Source organism: Tachyglossus aculeatus, chromosome 14 (assembly GCF_015852505.1).
Source record: "Tachyglossus aculeatus isolate mTacAcu1 chromosome 14, mTacAcu1.pri, whole genome shotgun sequence".
NCBI classification, from domain to species: Eukaryota; Metazoa; Chordata; class Mammalia; order Monotremata; family Tachyglossidae; genus Tachyglossus; species Tachyglossus aculeatus.
In genome coordinates, this window is record NC_052079.1 from 20,754,764 (window position 1) to 20,773,722 (window position 18,959).

The window sequence follows — 18,959 nt, forward strand, 5'->3', positions numbered from 1 at the left end:
CTGTAAGCCCCATGTGGGACAACCTGATTACCTGGTATCTACTCCAGTGCGTAGAACAACGCTTGGCACATAGTAAACACTTAACGAATACCATCGGTATTATTACGGTAAAAATAAAAGGAATGGTTTCTTCCCCTGGGAGCTTCCATTTATGTTGGGTTTCCCCACAGTTCTATAAAACGGCTATACCCTAGGGGGACTTCTGTTCCTACTTGGAAACTTCTGCTTCCAACTATTTCAATTACTCTTTCACCCTAAATGAAAAAGTTTCTTGAATCTCCATTTGCTTACTTTTATTCAATTTCATGCCCGCTTCACATATTTTAATCAATGTCTATTCAAGCCTCTTCTTATATCCTTCAAGTGCCGCGCTCCAAATCAATATGTCATTAATGTAGACTTCCGCCCCTTCTCTGTCCTTCTGCATTAGTTTTACTCGTTTAAGGAAAACTTCAGGAGCGGAACAGAACTTTAATGGGAGTTTTGTGAGTCCATGCTAAACAGATGACCCTATTGAACAGGCAAATCAGTTCCCTAGATCTTGCTCATGATAGAGAAGCAGCGGGAGTCAGAGGGCGTGGGTTCAAATCCCACCTCCACCATTTCTCAGCTGTATGACTGTGGGCAAGTCACTTAACTCCGCTGTGCCTCAGTTACCTCATCTGTGATAATGGGGATTAAGACTGTGAGCCCCATGTGGGACACCCTGATGACCTTGTATCTACCCCAGTGCTTAGAACAGTGCTTGGCATATAGTAAGTGCTTAACAAATGTCGTTATTATTATTATTATATTGACAGAATCCTGAAGCTGCATCTAGTGAAGCAGCATGACCTGAAGGAAAGAGCACAGGAGGACCTGGGTTCTAATCACAGTTCCACTACTTATATGTGACCATGGATGAGTCATTAGACTTCTCAGTGTCTCTGTTGCCTCACCTGTAAAATGGATATTCAATAACTCTTTTCCCTCCTACTTAGCCTGTGGGCCCCATGTGGGACAGGGACTGCGTCCAACCTGATTATTTTGTACCCATCCCAGTGCTTAGTACAGAGCCTGGCACATAGTAAGTGCTTAACAGGTATTATTAGAGAGAAAAACCTTTGGCCACAGCAATCTGACAAAAAGAAAAAGGCATTTCTTTTGGGACAGGATCCATCAATCGATCGTATTTCTTGAGCACTTACTGTGAGCAGGGCACTGTACTATGCACTTTTGGGGATCCAAAAACAATCTCAACCATTCACCCAATCAATCAGTCAATCATTCAGTGGTATTTATTGAGTGCAGAGCATTGTATTATACAGAAGTGTTTGTATTATACCCTTGAAGCGTTTACTGGGTAATAAGGAAATCAACTGATCAGTCATTCGATGGATGGCATTTATTGAGCACTTTCTGTATGCAGAGCACTGTACCAACACCATCCCGGCTTTCAGAGAGTTTATAGTCTAGCGGGGGAGACAGGCAGTAAAATAAACTGCAGGTAGGAAAAGGAGCAGCATTTAAGAAATATGTACGTGAGTTCTGTGTGGTCAGAGATGGCATGTATTTTAGGGGGCAGGGACTCAAGTACCCAGGTGATGCGGAGGGAAGGATAGTACCCTGGGGAGAAGAGAGGTTAATCAGAGAAGGCTTCCCGGAGGAGATGTGACTCCTCACGGGTAGGGAACTCTTAGTAGTGTATTCTCCCAAGTGCTCAATAAAGTGTTCTTCATACAGGAACCAGTCAGTAAATACCTTCGATTGATTGATCTGTTGATTTCGTAGGCGCTTTGAAGCTGGGGAGAGGCTAGTCTGCCCTCACTAATGAATTTGCCCATTTTGTAGACCTGTCAACTTTTCTTCATTTTTAATTAAGTTTCTCTTTTAAATTTCCTTTTTAAAGGTAATTGTACATTCCTGTGACATTTATTACCAGAATGTAATCCTGAAGCTCAGATTTATAATGGGTGCATAACTTCCCCGTGCTTTCAAATGCCTCTTGATATTTCTTTCTGACATTTCATTACCTTCCTCTGGCAAGTTATACACTCCTTTAATTAACCTAAATGTTAAACATGTTTGTAATCCCCAAATTACGATCCGATTCCCCTTAACAACAATGAATTGGACAATTGCTTTCTTTGTTTCAATTGTGCCAGAATATTGCAAAGACTAGGTCAGATTATGATTTCCAGAACATGATCTCAGCCTTACCTCTAAATGGGCATTTAGTTCTGGTCTCATTTTTATCCCGTTTTCAAAATGTTACAAAAATTCTGTTCTAGTTCCGTTTTTTTTAATGACTAAATCTGGATTGTATTCACTTGTTTTTATTTTTTCCCATCATCATATCTACCGTTATAAATCTGTAGCTTGTAATAATAATACTAATAATAATTGTGGTATTTGTTAAGTACTTACTATGTGTCCGACACTGTACTAGTTCTGGAGTGGTTACAAGCAAATTGGGTTGGACACAGTCCCTGTCCCACATTGAGTGATAGTCTTATAGATGAGATAACTGAGGCCCAGAGAAGTTAAGTTACTTGCCCACCATCACACAGCATGCAAGTGGTGGAAGCAGGATTAGAACCCATGACCTTCTGATTCCCGGGCCCATGCTCTACCCATTACGCCATCCCGCTTCTCATCTGCTATGCCATGCTGCTTCTCCCAAGTGCTTAGTACAGTGCTCTGCACATGGTAAGCGCTCAGTAAATTCCAGTGATCGATCAGTTTAATTGCAGCTCTCATTTTCTTGCCCATGGTAAATTGCTCAGCTGTGTGCCACTGGTATTTTTTATTGATCGCCAAATCAGCTGCTTTTATGCGTCCTGTATTCCTCTCGCTGGAAGAGAATTATACAAAAATACTGTGGCTGTTGCAAGAGCATGCCTTTTAAAATGCAGAACATCATTTTAGTTAATGACTGCTCTCCCAATTTTTGCAATTTAATGCCATTCTCGTTCTTATTGTACCGTTTCCTTCACTTGAATCGTCTTGACCAAATTCTGTTTAAATCATCTTCGGCTATTTCGGTTCTTCTATTGTTCGTCCCCATCAATTGCATTTGCTTCATTTGTTTGGCCAATTTTAATGTTTTGGTTTATCCAGATCATCCACTTCCAGTAATTTCTTTTTGTATGGAGACATTTTTTCCATAAATCTCTAAGGAAAGAATCTTCCAACAATCCAGCCTCGCAGCTGTCTTAAATTCTTCAGCATTGCTAAAGCAGCAAAAATTAACCTCCGCCTAGCATCTCCTATAATATTTGAATATTTCAATCAATCAGTTGTACTTACTGTGTGCAGTGCACTGTACTAAGTGCTTGGGAGAGTACAACATAGAGTTGGTAATAATAATAATAATGATGGCATTTATTAAGCACTTGCTATGTGCAAAGCACTGTTCTAAGCGCTGGGGAGGTTACAAGGTGATCAGTTTGTCCCACTGGGGGCTCACATTTAATCCCCATTTTCCAGATGAGGTAACTGAAGCACAGAGAAGTTAAGTGACTTGCCCAAAGTCACACAGCTGGCAAGTGGCAGAGCCGGGATTTAGACATGCTCTTTACCCATCACAAGCTTACAGAGAGACATTAATATAAATAGATAAATAAATTATGGATATTATGCTGTGGGGCTGAGAGAGGGGTGAATAAATTGAGCAAATCCACATGCAGGTGTGACGCAGAAGTCTCACTGTTCTTTGTGGTAGATGATATTCCAGGAAGCTCCGGTTTTCCAGGTTCTAGTTCTTCTTTTCAGACTCTGATAGATTATAGCTCATGACCTAATGAGATAGTTTTTTTCCCCGTTATTTAAAATATTGTCAGTCTCTGAGTTCCACCTTCAGAAGCAAGTCCAACTCCTGTATAAAACATTTCATGTCCTGTTTCAGATTTAACTTTGAGCTGTTCTATGCTTTGAGCTGTTCCGTGTCAAATAGATGTTATTTTCCCCCGCTCCAATTTCACAGTTTCTATTGAATTCACCTCCAGTCCCAGGTGGTATTGCTTCTCTCTTAATTAAGTTAGGCAACAGAGGTTTCATAAACACAACTAAAGTGTTTATTGACCTGTTCTAAACTATTTACAAGCTTGCTTGTTCTATTGCTCTCTTCTCTGTGACTTCAGGTCTACTTCTGGTTCTTTGCTAACTCTTATAGGTGTACTAATTAATTAATTAATGATGGCATTTATTAAGCACTATATGTGCAAAACACTGTTCTAAGCGCTGGGGAGGTTACAAGGTGATCAGGTTGTCCCACAGGGGGCTCATAGTCTTCATCCCCATTTTACAGATGAGGGAACTGAGGCCCAGAGAAGTCAAGTGACTTGCCCAAAGTCACACAGCCAAGAATTGGCGGAGCCGGAATTTGAACCCATGACCACTGAGTCCAAATAATAATAATAGTATTTGTTAAGTGCTTACTATGTGCAAAGCACTGTTCTAAGCACTGGGGAGGTTACAAGGTGATCAAGTTGTCCCACAGGGGGCTCACTGTCTTCATCCCCATTTTACAGATGAGGGAACTGAGGCCCAGAGAAGTTAAGTGACTTGCCCAAAAATCACACAGCTGACAGTTGGCAGAGCCAGGATTTGAACCCGTGACCTCTGACTCCAAAGCCCAGGGTCTTTCCACTGAACCATGCTGCTTCTCCTGAATAGTATAGGATAATATATTATCCTATACCTCCTCTTCAAATGCCATCAAGTCACTCCCTACCCATAGCGACTCCATGGAAGCACCCACTTCAGAACATCCCATCTTCTGCCATAAAGTCATTCTGGTATGTGTATCTATAGAGTTATGGAAATGGAAGTGGTTTACCGTTGCCTTCTTATGTCCAGTAAAAACTTGAGTCTCTGCCGTTTGATCAAAGTTTTGATCACTTGATCACCCCCCTTTGACCCTTTCCCATGCCCATCACAGGAGAATCGACTTTGTCTTATCCTTCGCCTTGGACTTTTCCATTACGGGTAGTCCTATATAGCAGAGCGCTAAACTTCATCAGCGTATGCAAACCCTCTTGCCACGATAAGGCGTCGATTTATGATAAGGCATCTATCATCCTGTACTGACCAGCACCAAAGTAGACATGAATAGACAGTTCCCGAAATGGAGTATAATTTCATTTCCGCACAAACTCTTTGGCAACCTCTTAGAGACTTGCTGCTCCAAATTCAAGGGAGGAATCTTGTAAGGATGGTGGAAACTTGTGCTTCCCAAGCGCTTAGTACAGTGCTGTGCACACAGTAAACGCTCAATAAATATGATTGAATGAATGAATGAAAGGGGTGCTTTAGCAGTAGTAGTTGACTTTTGGAGCCGATTGTAGTCGCAGTAATTATATTCAATAAGTGATTTTGGTATGCAGAGCGCTGGGAAAGAATACAGAGGTGGGAATTAGCCACATTCCCTGACTCTCAAGGGACTCACAATCTATGAATATGAGTGGGGAGAGGGAACTGGTGACAGACACATGTGGGTGAAACTAAAAAAATCAAAATGTAGCATCAAAATGATGGAATTTCTTCCCCCCAAAGTTTTTTTTAAATGGCATTTATTAAGCACTTACTATGTGTAAAGCACTGTTCTAAGTGCTGGGGAGGATACAAGTTGATCGGGTTGTCCCACGAGGGGCTCACAGTTTTAATCCCCATTTTACAGATGAGGTAACTGAGATGTAGAGAAGTTAAGTGACTTGCCCAGAGTCACACAGCTGACAAGTGGCAGAGTCAGGATTTGAACCCATGACTTGTGACTCCAAAGCCCGAGCTCTTGGGCCGAAGGAATTCTCACTTACTTGAAAGGTGAAGCCCACTTGGGAGCAGTTGAGTGGACAAGCAGTTGAGTGCCAAGATCTGTAACATCAGGCAGAGCTGGATATCTGAGTACTCATGAGTCTTTCACTCTTTGAGATGGAGAAGCAGCGTGGCTCAATGGAAAGAGCCCGGACTTTGGAGTCCGAGGTCATGGGTGCAAATCCCAGCTCTGCCAATTGTCAGCTGTGTGACTTTGGGCAAGTCACTTCACTTCTCTGTGCCTCAGTTACCTCAACTGTAAAATGGGGATTAAGACTGCAAGCCCCCGGTGGGACAACCTGACCACCTTGTATCCTCCCCAGCGCTTAGAACAGTACTTTGCACATAGTAAGCACTTAACAAATACCATTATTATTATTTGCACCTAGTAAGTGTTTAATAAATGCCATTATTATTATTATATTATTATTAAGCAAAATATTGAAAAAGCCTGGGCCAAACCTAAGGGGAAAATGAACCAAACCAGTCTGCTACCATAGTAGATAGAGACTTTTAATGGTCTTAATAACAGACTATATAGGTCTATATAAAGACAGAACAGTCCCACAGGCTGTTTGATGTAATCCAGGTTAATTTCTGAAACCGAGAATGGAAGCAGCTCTCTTTTGAAGAAAGGGATAGGTGGAGGTATCTTGGCACTATCCAACTCCTCTCTTCACCTCCATTCCGCAAGTCCCTTGACCTGTATCAGCTGGTCCTTGAAGATGGGAGACAGGTTGAAAAGTGAGCTCTTCTAGCTCCCACTCATCTGACCGAGTAACTAGAGGGGGAGAAAGTTGGGAAGTTGTGGGCTTGCACATCTGGAGGGTAGAAGGAGAGACTTTCTGCTGCTACCCCGCCACATTGTCATGGACATCTGTGGGGGTGGAACCCCAGGATCGTGTCGGATAGTTCGGTTGTGAGTCGAGATCCTCCCTACCCAATGTCCCAAGTCATTTGCTTCAACTTCCCCCGCGGACGCTGGAGATTCAATTTCCAGTGGAAATGTATCGATCCCCTTGCTGGCAGATTGAAGGGCGGGTCAGAGGGGAGATGTCTACATCTCTAGAGAGGACAAAGCGTGTTCAGCTAAAATGCTATCGATCAGTTAAAGGAGTTCCGTCCAGTCACCCGATGCTGACAGTGTGGAGCTGTAAGATGGGGAAGGGAAAAATGGATCGATTCAAGATGTTAAAAAGGGAAAATTTCCTTTGGAGCGGTGGCCAGAACTCTGTTGGTGGCGGGGGGAGGTAGAATGAGAAGAGGGGCACCACCGGGACTTTTGATAAATAACAGACACTGTTTGAGACAGCAGAAATTAAGGAAATGCAAAGAAAAAAAATCCTGGAGGTTGAGTATTGAAGGCGGTGGTTAGTGTGGTTTTTGGAAAGATGAAACAAGAACAGGAATCAACAAGAACAGTGAAAAATGATGTCTCACCCGATGTCGAAAACCAGCAGGATCCAAAACTCTATTACTGTGACCCCGAGAGAAAGAGGGGAATGAGCAAGTGGAAGCACGCTGAGAGGTGCAAATAGATGATACTCAGTTGATTTTCAGATTGACACATGTGTACAGAAAGATGCAATCTGCACTCACTGAAATACCCTTTGATTTGCATTTGGATTTGAGGGTAAGCCCTTTTACTTGAAAAGGAAAGTTCTCAGTTGCAGGGTCAGGTTTCCAGAAGTTTCTTGAAAGATAATGACGAATGTGCTACCGGTCACAAAAGCGAAAAGCCGGCTGCGAATTGTGTGATTTGTCAGTGTGGCTACGGTAGAGAAAATGAAAGAGAGCAGGATGCAGATGCGATGTAGAGGGAATTTAAAGTAGCAATGAGGACCGGAAGCAACGTTGTGACACTAGGGGAGGGAAACGGCCTTTCAACATTTTGAGGTTTTCAGAATAATGCCGCTCTGTGGACCGTGAAAGAGGACCGGATGGTGAAGTGGTCCTTGGAGGTGGAAAGCTTTGGGGGATGGGATGCAGTAAGGGAAGCCCTTGTTTTTCTGAGGTTACTGAATGGTTAAATGGTTGGCAGGATTTCTGGTAGGAATGGCTGGTTTGTTCAAGTTACTGTTGTCCTCCCCTTTGGACGCAATGTGCGTTAGCGAGCCTGGACTTCTGGATGATCTAGTTCACGTCCTCATCTCCATCCCTTCTTACCCTTCCATAACTTCCCTAGCTTTTCAGCCACCCATCTTCCCAGTTGCTTATAGAACAATTTAACACCTGGGAATTTTATTGCCCAAGCAGAAGTCTATGTAGGAATATGATGATGATGATGATGATGGCATTTATTAAGTGCTTACTATGTGCAAAGCACTGTTCTAAGCACTGGGGAGGTTACAAGGTGATCATGTTATCCCACGGGGGGCTCACAGTCTTCCCCGTTTTACAGATGAGGTAACTGAGACACAGAGAAGTTGTGAAGTTAATATAACAGTAATAATAATAATTATGGTGTTTGTTAAACACTGACAATGTGCCAGGCGTTGTACTAAGCGATGGGGCAGATACAAGCTTATCAAGTTGGACATAGTCCATGTCCCACGTGGAGCTCTCAGTCTTAATCCCCATTTTACAGATGAGGTAACTGAGGTCCAGATAAGCGAAGTGACTTGCCCAAGGTCACACAGCAAGCAAGTGGCAGAGCTGGGATTAGAACCTAGGCCCTCTGTCTCCCAGGACTGTATTCTTTTCACTAGGCCACGCTGCTTATATGAGGTATACCATATACACCTTAGGTGAGTAGAAAACACTCCCACTCCACCGCTTTTTATGATAATAATAATAATTGTGGTATTTGTTAAGCCCTTACCATGTGCCAGGCACTGTACTAAGCGCTGGGGTGGATACAACCAATTCGGGTTGACACAGTCCCTGTCTCACATGGGGCTCACATCTCATTCCCCATTTTCGATGGGAATAAGTGCCATATTTATAATAAAAAAACGGGTGAGGGTACAGCAGGGCCTGCTATTGCAGGGGGAGCATAGAGATAGTCTTCTCAGCAGCTACAGACTGAACCCCCTAACTCTGATCAGTCCTATCTACCTTATTTTAGCGTCTGTCTCCCCTACTAGACTGTAAGATCTTTGAAGGTAGGGGTCATATCAATTAATTCTGTTGTACTCTCCCAAACACTTAGTACAGAGGAAGTGGCCCAGAAATATTATTGATTAATTTATTGACATTGCCCGCTCTCACAGAATGACTCATTAAGAGAGTGTGGATGGCTCAGTGCAAACCATCACCCCTCCTGGAAAAAACAACTGAAGTTCATAGCCTGTTGGAAAGAGCAGGGGCCTGGGTGCCAGAACAACTGGGTTCTAATCCCATCTCTCCCAATTGTTTGCTGTGTGACCTCGGGCGAATCACTTCACTTCTCTGTGCCTCAGTTTCCTCAACTGTAAAATGGGGATTAAATACCTGCTCTCCCTCCTACGTAGACTGTGAGCCCCATTTGGGACAGAGACAGTATCCAACCTGATCAGCTTGTACATACTCCAGCACAAATATAATAATATAATGTCAGTAATAACAATACCGATAGTGGGATGCCTTATCTTCTCACCCAAACCGTGTCTGCCCCCCGGACTTCCCCATCACTGTAGACAACACCCCCATCCTTCCTGTCTCATAACCCCGTACCCTTGGCATTATTCCTGACTCCTCTCTCTCATTCAACCCACATATTGAATCTGTCACTAAATCCTGTTAGTTCAACCTTTACAAAATCACTAACATCTGCTCTTTCCTTTCCATCCAAACTGCTACCATGTCAATCCAAACACTTATCCTCTCCTGCCTCGATTACTTGCTGGCCCCTCTTAATAATAACATTGGCATTTATTAAGCGCTTACTATGTGCAAAGCACTGTTCTAAGCGCTGGGAAGGTGACAAGGTGATTAGGATGTCCCACGGGGGGCTCACAGTCTTCATCCCCATTTTACAGATGAGGTAACTGAAGCCCAGAGAAGTTAAGTGACTTGCCCAAAGTCACACAGCTGACAATTGGCAGAGGCAGGATTTGAACCCATGACCTCTGACTCCAAAGCCCGTGGTCTTTCCACCGAGCCACGCTGCTTCTCTTCCTTCTGTCTCTCCCCACTCCAGTCCACACTTCACTCTGTGGCCCACAGAGCAGTGGTGATCGGTGGTGCCTGAGGATTCTGAGCAGTTTTTATTAATAATAATAATAATAATAACAACAGTAATGATGATGATGGCATTTATTAAGCACTTATTATGTGCCAAGCACAGTTCTAAGTGCCGGGGTAGATACAAGGTAATCAGGTCTTCCCACGTGGGGCTCACAGTCTTAATCCCCATTTTACAGATGGGGTAACGGAGGCACTGAGAAGTTAAGCGACTTGCCCAAAGTCACACAGCCGACAAGTGGCAGAGGGGGGATTAGAACCCGCAACCTCTGACTCCCAAGCCCGGGCTCTTTCCACTAAGCCACGCTGCTTCCTTTTATTAATGGACTGTACCTCCCCCCATAAGACTGTGAGCCCACCGTGGGACAACCTGATCACCTTGTAACCTCTCCAGTGCTTAGAACAGTGCTTTGCATGTAGTAAGCGCTTAATAAATGCTATTATTATTATTATTATTATTATTATTATTATTATTATTATTATTATTATTATTATCCCCCCGGCCTCACATAGAGAAGGTGCCTGAAAAAGGGACCTTAAAATTAGGCCATCTTCTCAGACTCAAAAGTGATTCATCCGAATTAACTCCATGTTACGTACAGTCATCTTCCCCAGAGAAGGACTGCAGTTGTAGCTCAGGACTGGACAGGCATGGAATCAACATTACAGTCCACAGGTACTGGCCATACTTTTTTCTTCAGAGAAAGGAACATCACTCGGGTGTTCATTTTGCAACCACAGAATCATTGGTTTCTGTTCTCCCCAATCTGCCTGCATCTAATGTAAAAATACATGGCTAGTAGCCTGAGAGAATCTGTTCCAAGAGAAATAAAACAACAAATAAAGAGTAAAAAGTCTACAGGAATCTGGACAGACCCATTGTAGCAGCTCCAAAATCAGCCAAGATGACTGAAATGGAAAATTTCCAATCTAAAATATTCAGACCTCCTGGGATGGAATGATGAACTAGCAATAGTCGAATTCCAGTTCTGCGCCCATGTCAAACCTCAGCTCATAATCATCAATGCTTTCTTCCGTTTTCCAAATAAGAGGACATCACTGATGCACTCAAGGTAAACTTGCCACAGTCTAAACGATGATAACCCCTAGATTATGGTATTGTTCATCACTGGAAACTGAAGATGTACAGGTGACTGCCTCCACATGAGAAGCTGGATTTTATGTTCTCAAATTTGAGCCAGCAATACAACGAATGCTCCAAAAAGTGGACTAGGAACCACCAAGAAGAGAAAATATCAAACTTATATAGAATAAAGAAACCTGCAAGGTGTTCTCCTGTGATGTCACAACAGCCTCAGGGGACAAAGACCCCCGTGATTCTAGGTAACAATGTAAGCATAACAACATGAGAAGCACCGTGACTCAATGGAAAGAGCACGGGCTTTGGAGTCAGAGGACATGGGTTCTAATCCCGGCTCCACCACATGTCTGCTGTGTGACTTTGGGCAAGTTACTTAACTTCTCTGAGCCACAGTTAACTCATCTATAAAATGGGAATTAAGACTGTGAGCCCCACGTGGGACAACGTGATCACCTTGTATTCCCCAGTGCTTAGAACAGTGCTTTGGACATCATAAGCGCTTAACAAATACCATTATTATTATTATTATAACAAATATCATTATTATTTCTTCTCTCTCTAATCTGGACCCCTGACCCCTCTAAAAATCCCCACCATCTAAGGGCATATCTGTAAGTAATTAAGATAGTTCTGTTTTCCTATTTCATTTCTTCTATTCTAGTCCAAAAGGATGCATTACAGTGCAGTTATTTGACAAGAAATGGGTTAGTACTTTGCAGTTTTTTAAAACCCGGCTTCTGTCCATGTGTGCTATAACAATCAATCAATCAATCGTATTTATTGAGCGCTTACTGTGTGCAGAGCACTGTACTAAGCGCTTGGGAAGTACAAGTTGGCAACATGTAACAATAATAATAGTAATAATAATATTAATAATAATTTTGGGTAAGCTCTTACGTTGTGCCAAACTCCGTTCAGAGTTCTGGGGTAGATACAATGAAATCAGGTTGGAAGTAATAATCGGCTAAGTGGACCATCCTTAGGAATGAGGTAGCCTGGCTGGCCTAGGTGATGGTAAGAACTTTGTACCCCCAGACGGACCCCAAATTGATTCATCAGTGTACCCCAGAACCTAGACTAAGCAGCTGGTTCTAGTAGCGTGTGTACCACGTGAAAAAGTGGATTATCTGCGGGCGGCCAGCATCGCTGTGAGTATCCCGCAGACATCACTGAGAGGGCAGGAGACCCGAGGGAGGGAGGCTGAGGAGGGGGCGGGAGGGGATCCTCTGATTTCTTCTCTTTCCCAGCTCCCAAAGGCTGACCCTGGGTTGGTAGTATATGTGCAGTGAATGGAAATCAACACAGCTGGGCTGAGAGACAGTTGCTTGAAAATTGTTTCTTCCCTGCTCTGGCTAGTATCTTGCATATTTATTTTTCTTTGAATGGAAAAACAGAAACTGCACCCCCCCCATCCTTCCCCCCGAAACCGAACGTCTCCGACAAAATTGCTCACTTTGGAGTCATTTGCTCAGAGCCTGGATGAGAAACTTTGCAGGTGTGAAAATATGGCAGGAGAGCGGAGGCATCATCTTCTGATTAGTCCCATCAGAGCGGAGATCCCACCCCGGGCTAATCCTTGGAGATTGGGGCCCTGGACAACTCAGTCCGGGCCGGCCCCATGCGAAAAGCGGGGATTTCTGAGTCACGCCGCGCAGCTGCTGCCTTGGCTCCGTTCAGAAGAAAGATGTTTACCTGATCAAAAACAGGGCAGGGCTCACATCTCTCTTCCGACCTTCTTGATAATAATAATAATAATAATCACATTTATTAAGCGCTTGCTATGTGCAAAGCACTGTTCTAAGCACTGGAGAGGTAACAAGGTGATCAAGTTGTCCCACTGGTGGCTCATAATCTTAATCCCATTTTACAGATGAGGTAATTGAGGCCCAGAGAAGTTAAGTGACTTGCCCAGAGTCACGCAGCTGAAAAGCGGCGGAGCCGGGATTTGAACCCATGACCTCTGACTCCAAAGCCCGGGCTCTTTCCACTGAGCCACGCTGCTGCTTCATCATGACCTTGATGTGGTCATGTTCTCATATCTCCTGTCCCCGCCCACGGAGCGAAAGGGCCTGCCTAGGATTATCGCAAAGGCTCTTCTTGATGCCAGAAATTTCAGTGATTTGAAATTCAACCTGCATGTACCAGTGGTGCTTTTGCTTGTACTGACTTACCAATCAATCAATCAGTCAATCAGCGGTATTCACTGGACGCTTCTTGTATGCTGAACGTTGTAATGGGCACTTGGGAGGGAATGATAAGCACTTAACCATCTATATATTCATATTTCCTTTCTTCTCTTCTTCTTCCTGTAAAGTCATTTAGGCCTGTCTGCCTTCCTCTGCGGAGCAGAGGTTTGGTTTTCTAACTCTAGAAAACTCTCCTGAGTGGTTACTCCAGCATTTTGCAAATCATAGCTTTTCAAGAATGCGTTGGCTGCTAGTGGACCTGGGGGGTCAGAAGGACCTGGGTTCGAATCCTGATCTGCCCCATGTCTGCTGTGTGATTTGGGGTAAGAAACTTCACTTCTCTGGGCCTCAGTTCTCTCACCTGTAAAATGAGGATTAAGACTTTGAGCCCCATGTGGGACAGGGACTGTTTCCAACTCTACTTGCTTGTATCCACCCCAGCGCTTAGTACAGTTCCTGGAACATAGTAAGTGCTTAACAAATGCCATTATTATTATTAGCTTGTATCTATTTTATTTTGTTAGTATGTTTGGTTTTGTTCTCTGTCTCCCCCTTTTAGACTGTGAGCCCACTGTTGGGTAGGGACTGTCTCTATATGTTACCAACTTGTACTTCCCAAGCGCTTAGTACAGTGCTCTGCACACAGTAAGCGCTCAATAAATATGATTGATTGATTGATTGATTACCCCAGTGCTTAGTACAGTGCCTGGAACATAGTGAACGCTTAACAAATAACCATAAAAAATCAGTAATAGTTTCTGAGCAGCTACAGTGTGTGAAGCCCAGTACTGAGAACTTGAGAGATACAATAGGGTAAGATGACAAATTCCTTGGCCACAGATAACTTTCAATCAGCAGGGGGAGGACTGTGGTTTAATAATAATAATAATGGCATTTATTAAGCACTTACTATGTGCAAAGCACTGTCCTAAGTGCTGGGGAGGTTACAAGGTGATCAGGTTGTCCCACAGGGGTCTCTCAGTTTTAATTCCCATTTTCCAGATGAGGTAACAGAGGCACAGAGAAGTGAAGTGACTTGCCCAAAGTCACACAGCTGACAGTTGGTGGAGCCGGGATTTGAACCCATGACCTCTGTACACTGAGGCATGCTGCTTCTCATATTGTTCATTTTTTTCCTTTCCACGATGAATTTCAGAATGATTTTGGGCGAAATAAATGCTCACATAGTAAAGTACATAAAATGATAGGTACAAAAGGGCAATGAGGTGAACTGAGTGCAAAATAATAATAATGGTATTTGTTAAGCACTTATTATGTGCCAGGCACTCCTCTAAGAGCTGGGGTAATAATAATAATGGCATTTATTAAGCGCTTACTATGTGCAAAGTACTGTTTTAAGCACTGGGGAGGTTACAAGGTGATCATGTTGTCCCATGGGGGGCTCACAGTCTTAATCCCCATTTTACAGATGAGGTAACTGAGGCACAGAGAAGTGAAGTGACTTGTCCAAGGTCACACAGCAGGTAAGTGGTGGAGCCGGGATTAGAACCCACATCCTCTGGCTCCCAAACCCATGCTCTTACCACTAGACCATGCTGCTTCTTAGAAGAACAACTCCCCTTCTCTGCAATCTCACGTTTCCTCATACCTTGAGAACATCTCTATTTGGATGTCCTGCTGACTCCTCAAACCTAACATATCAAGCGCTTAGTACAGTGCTCTGCGCACAATAAGCGCTCAATAAATGCGATTGAATGAATGAATATCCAAAACAGAATTCCTCATCTTTCCACCCACACCCTGCCCTCCTCCTTACTTTCCCATCACTGTAGACAGCACCACCATTCTTCCTGTCTCACAAGCCCTTAACCTTAATGTTATCCTGGGCTCATCTTTCTAACTCAACCCACACATTCAATCTGTCACCAGATCCTATCGGTTCTACTTTCCCATCATTTCTAGATGCTTCTTTTCCATCTGAACTGCTATCCTGGGAATCCAAGACCTTATCATTTCCCACCTTGACCACTATTCAGACAGCACCACCATTCTTCCTGTCTCACAAGCCCATAACCTTAACGCTATCCTGGGCTCATCTTTCCAATTCAACCCACACATTTAATCTGTCACCAGATCCCATCGGTTCGACTTTCCCATCATCTCTAGATGCTTCTTTTCCATCTGAACTGCTATCCCGTGGATCCAAGACCTTATCATTTCCCACCGTGACCACTATTCAGTCTTTTCGCTGAGCTCCCTGCTTCCTGCCTCGCCCCTCTCCAGCCCATATGTCACTCTGCAGCCCAGATCATTGTTCTGAAGAGCTGTTCAATCCATATCTCCCTACTCCTCAAAAACTTCCAATGGTTGCCCATTCGCTTTTGCATGAAACCAAAACTTCTTGCCTTTGGCATTGTCGGCTCGCTCCCTCTTACCAAGCTGATCTCCTGGTATAACCCAGCCTGTGCGCTCCACTCCTCTAATACTAATCTATTCTCTGTATCTCGATATCGTATATCCCACCACGGACACTTTATCCAAGTTCTCTCTTGGGCCCATAACTCTTTCCCCCTTAGATCTGACAGTAAACCACTCTCCCCACCTTTCCAAACCCTCCTAAAATCACATCTCTTCCAAAAAGCTTTCCCTGACTAAGCACTCATTTCCCCTTATCCTCCCTACTCTGTCAACTATGTATTTCTTTGTGTACCCCTTTGATACTCACTCCAGCCTCACAAAACCTATGCACATATCTTTCTATTCTTTTTTCACTATCTATAATTTATTTTAATGTCTGTTTTCCCCTGTAGAGTGCATGCTCCTTGTGGATATCTACTAACTCACTCGCTCCCGAGCACTTAGTTCAGTGCTCTGCATAGAGTAACTGCTCAATAAATACCATTGATTGCGTTGATTGAGAGAACTTGATGGAGACCCTGAAAGCCAGTGTCAGGAGTTTCTAATACAGAGGTGAATAGATGGAACTTTTTGATGAGTGGAGGGATATGAACAGAATGACAATGTAGAAAGTCGATCCTTGCAGCAGAATGAAGACTAAGATGGGAGAGTCTGGATATCGGGAGGTCTGTGAAACCAATGATACAGTTGTTAAACCTGGCTATGATAAGCCCCAAACTAGGATGCTGGCTGGTGGATGGAGAGGAAATCAAGGATCTGGGAAATGAGGTGGTGGAAAAACCGACAGGATTTAGCAACAGATTGGGTGTGATAGTTGGGTAAGAGGGATGAGAATCAGGGCCGTGGGTTTCATAAACAGGAAGGGTGGTGGTATTGTCAATTGTTCTAGGAAAGTTAGGTGGAGGAGAAGCTTGAGCAGGGACGATGAGTTGAGTTTCTGACATATTGAATATGAGGTATAGGTAGGGCCCCCTCACAGGGTCACACCTGGGGAGTTTCCAGTACTCTACCAGTCTCGGTTATGGAAGGGAGAGTCAAGCAGAGGCCTACCCATTCCATTCCTAGCTTGGCCAGTGGCTAGCAAGTGGAAGGCAATCTGCTACAAGTCAAAACTCACCCATGCTGGGTGGGAGAGAGTCGAGGGCAGAGACTCAAGTTTACTGCATGGAAGGAGGCAATGGTAAACCACTTCCGTATTTTTCCCAAGAAAACTCTATGGATACACTACCAGAACGATTGCAGATGGAGAGCGGGGCGTTCTGGGAGAGATGTGTCCGTGGTATCGCTGTGGGTCGGAAACCAGTCGATGGCATACTTCCCAAGCGCTTAGCATAGTGCTCTGAACACAGTAAGCGCTCAATAAATACGATTGAATGAATGAATGAATAAGAGGAGACAGATTGGTAGGGCAACCGTCTAGTGACATCTAGCAGGTGAGAGGAAATGCAAGATTGCAGATGGCATTATTGGAATGAAAATCCAATATCCTGATTCTTGGAGAGTGCTATTTCCACTGGACTAACAGCAGGGTTCTTTGGCAGAAAATGAACGAACGTACAACCGATAGACACAAACATTTTCTGTTCTCACCTTTCGGCGACTGATTCTGTTGTGGCCGTTGAGTACATTTTCCGGCTAAACCCTATTTCCTAAAATCAGGTTGCTACTACTTCGGATCGTAGGTGGTCTTTAGTGTCCCTCTAAAATTCTAGGGCATGGAAATGACAGGGCCTGTTGCAGTTCCTATGAGAACTATCCTAAGGGACTGTTTAAACTTGATGATTGGCAGATTACATATTCTCTTAAATGTCATCACAGCTACTGGAAAGCATAGATTGATTGCTGGATATTGTCCACTCTGGGCCTTTTTGGTTGACTTCGATGTATTTCATTTTGAACAAGGATAGGCATAACTAATGGATCCTGTCATGTTACAGAATATAGCCTAAAGGACTACGTTACTACAGAGACAAGTTCTGCTACATTACATCTATTTAGATTGTTTTTACCTGGAAGCAATTTTTCTATACACAGATGGCAGTGAAATTTTTTTGGTTGTTTAATGTAAGCGCTTCTGGACTGTAAACTACTTGGGGACAGGGAATGTGTCTACAACTGTATGCCTTGTATTCATTCATTTATTCAACCATATTTCTTGAGCACTTACTGTGTGCCCGTCACTGTACTAAGCTCTTGGGAAGTACAAAACAGCAATAAATAGAGACAATTCCTACCCACAACAGGCTTACAGTCCAGAGGAATAAAATTTATTAAGCGCTCACTGTACTTCCCCAAGCACTTAATACGGTACTCTGCACACAGTAAGTACTCAATAAATACTATTGGTGGATTGATTCAGCCTAGTTACAAGGTACGTGGATTAAAGTCAGCTGATATCAGTAGTATTATTAAAATATGTGTATATATCAGCTGACTTTAATCGAGGTATCCTGCAAGTAGGCTGAATCAATATATATTTATATATTTATTCTCAATTTATAAGAAGACGCTACAGCTGTTGAAATCATATCCGTGTGTGCGTTTATGTGTCAGGGTGTTACAGTTGAATAGCTGACTTTCCCTTCTGCATTGTGTGCACATACAAGTAGTTCCTTTTAGCACTGATATTTCTGCTCTTACCTCTGTTTTGGAACCCGCTACTTGGGATCTCTGTCGGTGAAAATTCATTCAAACAGAGCAACCTCCCTCCTGATTGCTGCCCAAAAGGCACTGCCATGGTGGTATTGAAGCAATCCCCTGCTATGTCATATTATTTGAGATGGCTTCACTATGTGTTTAAACGGTTTATTCTGCACTCCTGCTTTGTGTGTGCCCCTTTCCATTCACCATAGAGCAGCTACTTGGGTATCCTGCTTCATCGGTCCACCTCACGTGTCCCATCCAGGGGCGTTGTTTTGTTGCTAGTGATCTGACAGCATTTCAGGGCTTCATTGTTGGCCATCATGTCCTGCCGTTTGATGCCGAGTCCGGTTCCTAGAATACTCAAGCGGGACTGAATGGTTGATTAAAATATGTGATCAAGTGTCCTTCTTTTCCTGGTTCGGCTTCGTTTAGAAGACCCACCTTAGAAAGTAAATCTATTTTCTCGCCTGCTGGGCTCATTTATCGCTTTCCATTATCCAACATTGATTTGCTTTCCTGGGTTTGGAATGGGGCTAAGAAACATGTGGCTGTCTGTGAATTTGGTGACACTTGAATGAATAGCCACTGTGACTTTAATTTCTCTGAAATGGAGTGGCAAATTGAAAAAGAGAACAAAGATAAATATTTGGGATTCAGAGGTCATTTCTAAGAAAACTTGACTGGCTGGTTCT

The 18,959-nt window shown here is 43.5% G+C and overlaps 1 protein-coding gene and 1 non-coding gene across 2 annotated transcripts in view; both read left to right on the top strand.

Annotated features, from left to right (window-relative positions):
* Positions 1–18,959, top strand: part of TPH2 (tryptophan hydroxylase 2) — a 137,152-nt gene that overhangs the window by 37,456 nt on the left and 80,737 nt on the right. The window lies entirely within an intron of this gene.
* On the top strand, positions 16,594–16,731 carry LOC119937297. Its single transcript, XR_005453975.1, has one exon. It is a non-coding gene; the product is annotated as a small nucleolar RNA SNORA7 (small nucleolar RNA).